The following is an 11,548-nucleotide window of genomic DNA, read 5'->3' as shown; positions in this document are numbered from 1 at the left end:
TATCGTAAGTTAGACGACATAAGTTCAAAGGAGAAGATTATTTTGAAGTTTTAAGTGCTTATGCTATGTTAACAAGTGATAAGTAAGTATCATGAATGTTAGAAGTGAAGCGAATCGAAGAGTATAAATTTCATCAATATAATACCCCGAGCTTTCGGGCTATGGTTTGAACCGCTAGACACAGGTAGGTATCCCGAACCACAAAGAATTTCGGTCATATTCAAGTATACAAATAAATAGCTCATTGTATAAAAAAATGAAGTTCCAAAATGATTTCAGACTTAAAAGTGGGACAACAATGGTTGGAAATAATATTTTGTGTGTAGCAAAAGAGGCTATGGACTAGTGTTATATGGTAATGAGAATATGAAGTGTGTTAAAAGTGATTATTATTTAGGAAAATTGAGATCAAGAAATTAATTATGTGTATTGATTAAATGTTGAATCTAGCGGAAGACTCCTAAATGGATTAATCAATTTAGGATATAAATGAGTCATTGGCAAGTGTTGGGGGCAGCAAGGGGTGACTAAGTTCATCCCCTACTTGCTGGCACTTTGTGAGGAAACGTAATATCATGGTTAGGACACATATATCAAGTGGCCCCCACAATCCACTAAGAGTGTATTTATGGGACTTTACCACTTTAATTGGGGAATTTGACAAAGTTAATATTTTTAGTAGATTCATTCTTGAGAAAATAGGAGGGCAGCAATATATTTATGTAGCAAGACAACATATTTTCATCGTAGGAGGAAAATGATGAAGCTAGGAAGCAAAACACAAAGAACGACGTAGAAGTTATGCCACGTCGGTTGCGTATTTCTAAACATCGATTGTTCTTCGGGCTCTAGCGAATCGAAGGTCACTTCGTAGCAAAGTAAAGTAATAGGAATGTTCGAAAGGAGGCAGCCAAGGTGAGATTCATCATCAACAACCTTCTACAAACTCGTACGAGCATTCAAGGTATCTTTTTGTTAAAGAACTCACGGGACGGTGTTCAGAAGTCGTGAGTTTAATTATTTGGAGTTGTTATAGGCTATTGTTGGATTTTCTTTTTTTTTTTTGAGATAAAATTCTGGATATTTTGTTGAGTTGGTAGACATGTAGGTTGTTGTTGTTGTTGTTGTTGTTATAAAGTTCGAAAGAAAGAATGGCAAGAAGAAACGTCGTATAGTTGATTATATAGCAAGCTTGTCGCTCGTCGGTTGGTTGAGTGTGTTTTCTTGTATTTGATAGTGCCGTTATTATCATCCTTGTAGATTAACATGTGTTGGACAGATGGATTCGTGGTAGTTATTGAAGGGGCGGCATTCGAGTTAGGTAAGGTTTTCCCTTTCTATTCCTTGGCATGCACTACAAGAAAAAATATATTTGGCAATAAAATTTTTAATTTTGTTGCCATAGATTGATTATTGTTGCAAAAAGTATTTTTTGGCAAAAAAAAAAATTGTTGCATAAACTTTTCCCAACGGCTGTTATTGCAATGACGTGTAACAACTTTTTTTGTTTATTGCCAAAAGTACTTTTTGCAACAATAATCAATACTATGACAACAAAATTAAATTGTTTGGCAACAAAAATGTTCATTTGCCAACAATAAAACTAAGTTGTTCCTAAACATTAAATTTTTTGTTGCAATTTCAATACTTTCTTGTAGTGACGAATCCAACATAAGACATCAATGAACGTTCCATAATGTACATACTCCACTCTAATGCTTCGTACTCATTTGTGATGACTTAGCTATGTTCATATACTCTGGTCATGACCATTTTACCTTAATATATGTTGATTTGATTTCTATTATGATGACTTACTCTCATGGAAAGGTTCTTTGATGCCAATACGAGTTTACATAATGTTCTTCGGAGGTTATCGACCTTACGTCACTTCGAAAGGCCCAGATGTCATTTTAACCGTTATATATATTCATTATTTTACTACACCACGTTGCGCTATAGTCGACCGGACAGGCACGTACATGTGCACCCCACTGCAGTTGGGCATGTTATGATGTTACCCCGGACGCGAGATGCCCCGGTCGCGGGATGATGATGATATGGTAATGACATGATGATGATGCTACTATACGTATATACTTGCATATGATTCTTAAACACATGCATTGCATATTGCACGTCCTTAGATGGCTCAGGTTACTTCTATTATTTTATATCTATGTCTCAGTTACGTTATTGTTTCCTGCCTTACATACTCAGTACTTTTATCCGTATTGATGTCCCATTGCACGGGACGCTACATTTCGTGCTGCAGGTCCTGACAGACAGATTGGGGGGCCTTCTTAGCAGGAAGTACCAGCTTGGCGTTTCGTCAGCAAGTTCCATTTGCTCTGGGCTTGCCTGTCTTGGGTATTTTGCTTTATTAATGTTATATACGCACTTTTTGGGTACGGCGGGGCCCTATCCCGACCAGTATGTTACGAATGTACTCTTAGAGGCTCATAGACAGTGTTATGTATATAGGTGTCATGTTTCAGCCTTGCCGGCCTTATGATATGATGATGATAATGGCAGCCTTATCGGCTTGCGTGTATATACATGTATATGCCTATGTGTCTAGCATCGTGTTGGGCCTTTTCTATGTGCAGGTGTTCTTTTAGATGATATTTATGTCATATGATATTCCGTAATAGTCACAGGGAAAATATGATGTGTGTACGCCAGGTGGTGCTCGGAAGCTGGATGCCCGTCATGCCCTCAGCGGGGGTGTGATAAAGTAGTGGGTGTGATAAAGTGGTAGCAGAGCAGGTCTATCCTAGGGATGTCTATGAGCCGTGTCTAGTAGAGTCTTGTTTATGGGTGTGTAGCGCGCCACACTTATAAGCATGAGGCTATAGGACATTTAAGGTTGTTTCCTTTCTTTCTCAACCTAGATCATGCGATATAGCTGAGTCATAAGAAGTTCTTTCCTAAACTTCCTTATACGATACGATGCTCCCTGCGATTAAAGGCGAACGATTCACAAGATTTTCGATGGGAGGCTATGAAAAGAATGGAGTCACGAGGACTCAATTTGAACCCATGTTTATAGTGAAACAAATCTAAAGCCTCCATCAGCCCTTGCGTGCACCTGGGGTGCGAGCCTAAAGTCGGAGCATCAGGATGTAAAATTTTCGCCTTAACTGTGGGCAGGGGGAAAGAGGAAGAAGGACGTTAGTGGGAAAGGTAGGAAGTTCTAAAGGCTGAAAACAAGATGGAAAAGGCATAAGGTACAGGAAAAAAAAAAGGATTTGTAAGTTATTGAGACTCAAATGAAGCAATGCAAGTATTATGGCTCCGTTTCCAATAGTGATAAGAGCATAATTAATGGCACTCATTTCAGTTGCAACCCCCGGACTTCGGTGAAGGCGGTTTTAGGAAAGGAATGGCAGTTCATAATCTAGTACGGGTTATAAAGATACTAGCATTGGAATTAATCGTTGCATGGAGTGTTATTGCCGAAGGATATGCTTTAGTCCCTCATCAGGCAGATTAAATGTATACGCTTAGTGCATCTAGGGATGATATACTCGGTTGTGGCTATTGAAAATAGAAGGCAGCATAGGGGGCCAGGAAATTGAATCGTTGTGCAAGAGATACATAATTGCCTCAATGTAACTTATGCCACTAGTAAGGGAAACACATTAATAGGCTTGGTTACAGAAAAGCGAAGCTAAAAAACGAAAAGACGTTCTGTTGGAAATTTGCATAGTAGGATAGAACGGTGAGTTTGACAGAGATGGGCAGGATAAGGAAACCATTAGAACCAAATGCAAGATGCAGAAAGTTAGATATTTTAATTCTTGCCTAGGGAATAAGTACTTCGCTCATTGCGACTTGTATTCTGAGGAAGAGAAGATATTAAACAACTAACGGACAAGCTCGGTTGAGAAGACAAAGGACTAGAACTGAAAGAGCGTTTGCTAAGGATCCTCCTAGATAAGGCGAGATGGTGAAGATAGCAGGGGCTAGTAGAGTAAGCGAGGTATTAGGAGTAAATGAAAGAAACAGGTGAATGCTTTAAGATAGGTGTAACGGTGCATAAGGAGCGTACAACAGAACCACTACCATTGAAGGTGATTAAAGGTGGTCGTTAAGACACGTGTCATGAATTAAAGTTAAGTTCATCAGGTTGAGCCGCTAGTTGCAAATGAATGGCACCTTGTGCGCGAAGGAATTCAGTTGTCCCCAGTAAGTTTATATATAGTAGAGTATGCGTTGAGTAGTGGATGCATAATGAATTGGTAAAGCAATAAAGTCGTAATGTGGCTCTGGGAAATAAATCCTTTAAGTGTAAAATATTAATCTTTCTCCCAAGGGGAAAAGGTGGGGTGACATAACACCGAAAAGGATTTTGTGTCAATTGATGCAAAGCAGCGGGGCATTGAGACGTAGATAGTTAGTAAAAAGAGGAGGAACGATATGATTCCAAAAGGGATATATATATATATATATATATATATATATATATATATATATATATATAAAGGGCGGTTTAACCGGAGAAATCGATAATTGATGTGTGAAGGACCTAGGTGTGGCGTGAAAGAGGTCACAGACAACGGGTCAGACAGAAATATACAAGGTATTCAAGTATAGGAGGATTCCGTCCTGTAAGCCGCACTTGTAGCCCTTAGTGGGTACTTCAGACAAGGGCGATAACCGATGAAGTTCAGTATAAACAACTTGAAATACAAGAAGAGACCATTGAACTTGAATTCACAAGAAAAATACTTGAAGGTCATGTTTAAGGGAAACACTAATGACATAAGGAGGAGGGTGGAAGAAACCAGAGGTGATTATGGATGATTCAACTCACCAGAGGTTTGATGACGCGATTGCAGCTCAATATGGATGAGAAAAACCTATTCTAAGCATTAGTCAAGAGGTAAAAGAGGAGAAGTCCATTCTAAGCAGGATGCTTTGATTTCGATGCTTATAAGCAAATTATCCGGCAGTACCAATAATCCCCCGAAAGGTTACACCTCCAAACGAAAGTACGCGAGTGACATATCTATCATATCTACTAAACGTTGGAGTGACATTAAAAGTGATGTTTGGGATTCCGTACTTAGCACAGTTCCAAAATCATGTGGGAACCAGAGGTAAACGCACCCGTGTCCTACGTAGCAAGCAAGCAAGAGAAGAGATGGTTTTGCATAGGAGTAATTAAGGAAGCATGATAGGATTGCTCGACCCATTATCCGAATTTGGCAACAGGAATATGCGCATATGATAGGACAGCACTTCGTATATAATGATTATATGGGCATCTTTATTAGTCCTAGAAATATATTATACACGTTTAAGGGAAGTAGCGAATTATGAACAGAGAAGATAGCCCGAGTTATGAGGGAATGATGATATTGATACCCCACCTGAGCTGGACGAAGAAAATAGGGTAGCTAATACTTTTAATCTCTGAATTATGGCTAGCCAACTTACCTAGGCCAAGTGGAGAGTTACCTGAGAGTTTCAAGAGCTAGTTAATTGGGAAAATAACTGTTCAGACATAGCATACCACAACATTATCTGTAGCACCAGATGAAGACGGCAGCGATGAGGAGGTCCTATCTTAACTTGCAAATTTAGAAAGGGAATTCAATGGAGTGAGGTAACAACATGGAAATAGAGAAAGGATAACCAATTAGGTACTGTAGATGTAATGAGAGTGCGTTATTAAGTCATGTCAGAAATTCATATATCACACCAGTTATCCCAAATTATCCGAAGTCAAGTAAGATGAATTATATCGCTGGTATAGTCACTAACAAATACGGGTTATAAATGAGGAATCAGGTGACTCAAATGAGGCTCGATAATCTTTTAAGTCTCGTTAGTAAATCTTAAGTCGTATTGGGAAGAGTAGACCCTTTAACTCATGGACTGATGGTTCTGGACCTTAAAATGAAACATGTTGGTGGAGGTCAAAGTAAAACAACAGACTCCCCGGATAAATCTTATAGGAAAAAAACAATGGTAACCCAGTCAAGAGTAAAATGGATGTTAGAAAACTAGAGTTTGAGTTGAAAGCCGCCAATAAGGATACTAGTATAGCACGTGCAAGGCCATGCCTTAATCTCATCCACAACTAAACGACCGACTAATGTCACGGAGTAAACACTCAAGGATTAGAGAGGACGTGAATGACATATAATAATAGCTGCCCAACAGTCTCAGGATGAAACCTCCCCATATACCTCACCTTCCGTACGATGAGTTTTTTGTAAGTTAGTCAAGGTAAGTCTGTAAAATGGGGTTATCCTTGAAGCCACTAGTAGTACAACTTGATGAGACGAACATGTATTTTATATTGTTGTTTTTGGCAGGTAGTGTATCCTTAGAGATTTCCTTGACCTACATCTACATATATAAAAGTATCAATGATTTCTGCTAACACATTTAGAATCTTAGTGTCTACTGTAGTATTCGTCTACAGCTTAAATTTATTCTGTTGAAAGATAGAAGGATTAAGTAGCATACAAGTATTTTGATGGCTACATAATGAGATTAAAAGGGTATACATGTATTTCTTGGGGGACTTTTTGGTCATTTTTTGGGGACTTTTTTTGTGGACTGTTTTTTTTTTTTTGGGGGGGGACTGTTTTTTCTTTTTTGGACTGTTTTTGTGGACTTTTTTTTTGGGACTATTTTTTTTTTGTGGCAGTTTTTTGCGGACTTTTTGTTGGGACTATTTGTGGGGATAGTTTTTGCGGACTTTTTTAAATTGTTAATTTTAATTTGTTTGTAGGAGCTCCAGAGGGGTCAGGCGGTACCTCAAGATGAGATCTTCAAGATTACTCACACGAGGAAGGAGAAGAACGCTGATGGTACAGACCAATGGGTTGAGCCAAGGGCTGAGCAAACTTGGGTAAGTCGTTAGTTAACAATAATAATATATTTTTGTACTAAATTAGATTACTAACATTGTATCCTTCGATTTTAGAATGAATTTCAACAACACTTTGGGGAGTTTCGAGCCACTCAGCCAAGTACCACGCAGATGACCGACGAGTTAATACAACAACAATGGATTGAGAAGGTTGCTCCCCCAACAAGGCACGGGACAGTTTATGGGATGCCTAATCGAGCCTTTCGTCGATACTCGTCGGCCCTTGAAGTCGTAGGTGTCACTGATGATGGGACAGTTGATCCTAAGGAGTATGAAGCCATGAAGCAGCAAGTTAACCTGCTAACAAGAACACTTAATTCCTCGGAGGCCAGGATGTTGGGTATGCAAGCCCAGATTGATAGCTTACTTAATTCGCGGCAGTTTCCGATTCCCCCGTGTCTTGGGGATGCTCGTAGGTCACAGCCTCCTAGCCAACCCCGACCTTCCCAAGGTAGACGACGTTGGTCACAAGCTGACATAAATCATGCTCTTGTCGACGAGTCTAGTGGGGAGGATACGGATCATGTCTCTAACACCGAACATTGACTTTTTTGATTAATGTGCTTTTGGATTCTAATTCTGCTATGTTTAAATGGATATGTATATGAATGTAGTTTTAATTTGAACTAGAAGTACTTTTAATTTTAAGATGTTTAGTGTTTGAACGTAGTTTATGATGTTTAAGTGTTTGAATGGACAATGTTTAAGTGTTCAAACATTGTTTATGATTGTTGTGTTGCATTGTTGATGAATTGGATGACTGTTTTGGTTGATGAATTTGGTTGTTTGAAAATTGGCAGGTGGTATGTCAAAAACAATGCTGAAAAAAATATTCCAGAATTTCGACCACACGTGGTGGAAATTTAGCAATATGGTTGCCATATTTCGACCACATGTGGTTGAAATTCTGGGCTCAATTTAAAATTTCGACCACATGTGGTCGAAATATAGCAAGATTCTTGCCATATTTCGACCACATGTGGTCGAAATTGGATTTTTATTTTCTTTTTATATTTAAATATAAATAATTTTTTCGACCACACGTAGTCGAAAAATTTAAATATAATTTAATATAAAAAAAAATTCGATCACATGTGGTCGAATTTTTTTTTTCCCTTAATTTCGGTAGAATGTGATTTCGACCACGTGTGGTCGAAAATTTCGACCAAGCTGTTAACGACCAACGCGTGTGGTCGAAAAATTGGTCGAAATAAAGGCTTTTTCGACCGCGTGTGGTCGAAATTTTTGGTCGAAAATCCCTGTTTTTTACTATCAACATTACTAGTATTACTTTACCACAAATTTTAAATGGTTCGTCATCATTTTATTTTGGGATTTGTACTCGCTAAATTAATTATGAGTCAATACTTTAGTAAGACCTGTACTTTCTACATATTAATTACTATTTGTCTTCACATAATATATATTGTACTAGTTATTAAGTTAAAAGCCCAAGAATAATTAAAATGAAGGAGGAATGACCAATACTTCAGCCAATTAATGGCCCAAACAACAAACAACATTGAGCCCAAGTAATCAGCCCACAAAACCCTTTCAGACCAGCCCACTACCCGAACCGACCAGCCCACTATCCCTCTACCCGATCCAGCCCACATCCTAATAACCTATTCGACCCGGCCCAACCTTTATATTTTTCATTACCTAAAACCTAAAGAACAGATACGCCGCGTCTCTTTCTCTCTCTGTTCTTCCTCTCCCCTCTCCATTTAGGGTTAAACCCTAATCGTCTTTAGCTGTAAACAGTCCTGTCCACACCATTTCCACACAAAAAAAAATCCCTATGTCTACTTTACCTGAGTTTTCTGTCATTGACAGAGGAAGGGATTCCCTTTTTAGCTTCAAACGCATGTTGATCCTAAAAGACCATAAATGGTCGACCCATTTGCAGGTAAAATCCAAGTCAACCATTTGAAATCTGCTCGAAAACACCTTCAACATTCAGATTCAAACGAGTCCATTTTTGACTCGTTTTGAAACCCTAGATGTTAAAGTCCCGCCCAATTTCGAACCGAGAAAACCCTAAAAATCATCCTATAAATACTCACTTGTTGATCCAACAAAGAGAGTTTTTTGGAGCCGCCTTAACTCATCTAAAAAAAACAAAAATTCTTCAGTCTTTATATTTCTGGGTGTTCATTTGGAATATTGAGTCGATTATTCTCCTTTATTCTGCTGTTATTCCAAAATCCGAGTGTAGAATGGAGACTCAACACCCAGTTCACTGCACCTGAAGAAGGTGTGTAATTTTCCTTTCCTTTCTATTTTTCTTTGTACTTTTTTTTATTTTGTTTTGCTTGAGTTATTATGTGTTAGTTGGTATTAGAGCATGTTAATTAGTGGGCTTAACAAGGGGCTTGTGTGTATCCTGGTGTATTTTCCTGATTTAGGCAGTCTAGTATGTTAGTGTAATCGAAGAGGTTTTGCTGGTAATTAAGTAATATTTATGCATGTCAGTTTAATTTGATTTGTTCAAATCTGTTAGTTATGTGATAAGCTATCTTGTGAAATTTGTGTCTATGGCAGTAAATTCAGTCTGTTTAGCATGCTCGTGTTAGTTTTAATATATATTGTTAAGTATTTGATTAGTCCTGCTTTAAATTGAGCTTGTTCTACCTAACCTAATTCGTCTTAATCTGCCAATACATTAGTTTAGTCTGGATAAACATATTTATGTTAGCTTAAGCATGATGTGTTGTTCAAGTTATTCATGTTTCTATGCTAAGTTTAGCTTAGTTTGTCACGACCCAACCCCGTAGGCCGCGACTAGTGTCCGTGCTGGACACCCAAACGTACCCAATAACCCAAACCAACATATTATCAAAATATATTAATATAAAGGTTAGTTGGCGCTACTAAATATCACAGATGAACAGATTTTGCACGTAGAGGCCGATAAGGCCATCACCGATCATAACAACCCAAAACATATACAGAACCCACACAAGTATGTCTACAGACCTCTACAGAACATAACAGAATCATAAGATGGGACAGGGCCCCGTCGTACCCCTGAATAGCGTACATATATACAATAGCAGAAGATTGTACCAAAATATAGGCTCCGGATAAAGGAGCGCTCCAAAATAGCAGAATAAGATCCTAAGCGGACGGATCAGCAAACCTGTCGTCGGTACCTGCGCGGCATGAAAACGCAGCCCCCGAAGAAAGGGGGTCAGTACGAAATATGTACTGAATATGCAAAGCCTGAATTACAGAAACAAAATCATAACTGGTACAGAACGTACAGAAAGTAAATAGAAAACCCAAAGTATCAGATACATATTTTCAAAACATGCAGAGTGTGTACAGAAACATATGTCACATCAAATCCGGCCCCTGCCAAGGGACTCGGCAGACAGAACGTGGCCACCCTCCCGACGCTGGTGCCACAACACAGAAGAAACAGAACAGGGGCATAACCCTGTAACATAATATGTCATATCAGATGGCCATAGCAAATCATATCAGAACAAGCGTACATGGCACAGCATACTCCACAAACCCATGTACGCGTATACCTGCCCCCTCACATCGAGGCACGGCGAACAATGCAAATGATCACGCTTGACAACATATCCTGGCCCGGGCTCAGTGGGGGAAACATTGAGGCATCCACGAACGGAGTAGTGAGAAACTAAATGCACTAAAAATACCATATATATATTTCCAGAGACTCAATGAGGCATATCGAATGTCAAATCAAATCAATGAAATCGGACGGAAACATAGTAAGTAAATTTAGATGTCATAACGGGTTACAGAGGCATAATCTATCCGAGATCGTTTTCAAGATTCAAAACAATTTATAAGACTTAATGAAATATTTAAAATAGTTTTTATTTAGTAGATAAAGGAGTAGTTAGAGTATCTCTAACGAAAACGCTCGAAGACAAGTCATAGACACATAAAGGGTAAAATTGGAAATAGTGGGCCCACCTCGGGACAAACGAAGCGGTGGGCTCAAATTACGTATTTTAAGCTTATAAAGTCACCTACGGAGGTTCTAGGGACATTCCAAAATTTTCTAGACAATTTGCGGAAGTTTGCACAATTCTTTCAATAAAGCATACTTATAGGGTTCAATTCAATTGAATGAAAAAGGGGTATTTTCAAATGCAGATTCCGATGAGCAGAATACTTTCCGAGGCTCAAATCCGATCCTAGTACACCTAGGACATGCCAAAAGAAGAATCGGGATAGCCTTACATACCTTATATGCTCTTTACGCCTTTCCAAATTCAATTCTCGTTTCGCCCAAAATCTGCAATTGGTCACATTTACCAATTCTCAATTTCCAATCTTTAAGTATTCAATCTTTATTCATAATTGCCTACAGAAATTTGGGCAGCATCTCCCCTATACATATAGCATCCCCGAGAATTTAACTCGGCCAAAACAATCAACAACAACCCAACAACAACATCAACAACAACAACAATCACTATAAACACAATATAACTTAACTAGCTATCTTTCCAACATAATGTCATAACCTTCATTTCAACTTCAATTTCCAAACTAATCTCAATGGTTTCACATTCATCATTAATCTAGATCATCACAATATAATTTGGAAATATTTCATATCATTTCTACGAAATATTCACAAGATATACAAAATATACAAACTTTCCA

The 11,548-nt window shown here is 38.4% G+C and overlaps 1 long non-coding RNA gene across 1 annotated transcript; it reads left to right on the top strand.

Moving 5' to 3' along the window:
• The first annotated feature begins 555 nt into the window (after positions 1 to 555).
• Positions 556 to 4,386, top strand: LOC132640673 (uncharacterized). The gene is made up of 3 exons (XR_009582328.1): positions 556 to 964; positions 1,261 to 1,321; positions 2,276 to 4,386. It is a non-coding gene; the product is annotated as an uncharacterized LOC132640673 (long non-coding RNA).
• The last annotated feature ends 7,162 nt before the right edge of the window (positions 4,387 to 11,548 follow it).

This window comes from Lycium barbarum, chromosome 5, assembly GCF_019175385.1.
Source record: "Lycium barbarum isolate Lr01 chromosome 5, ASM1917538v2, whole genome shotgun sequence".
NCBI classification, from domain to species: Eukaryota; Viridiplantae; Streptophyta; class Magnoliopsida; order Solanales; family Solanaceae; genus Lycium; species Lycium barbarum.
This window is presented reverse-complemented; position numbering and strand designations above follow the sequence as displayed.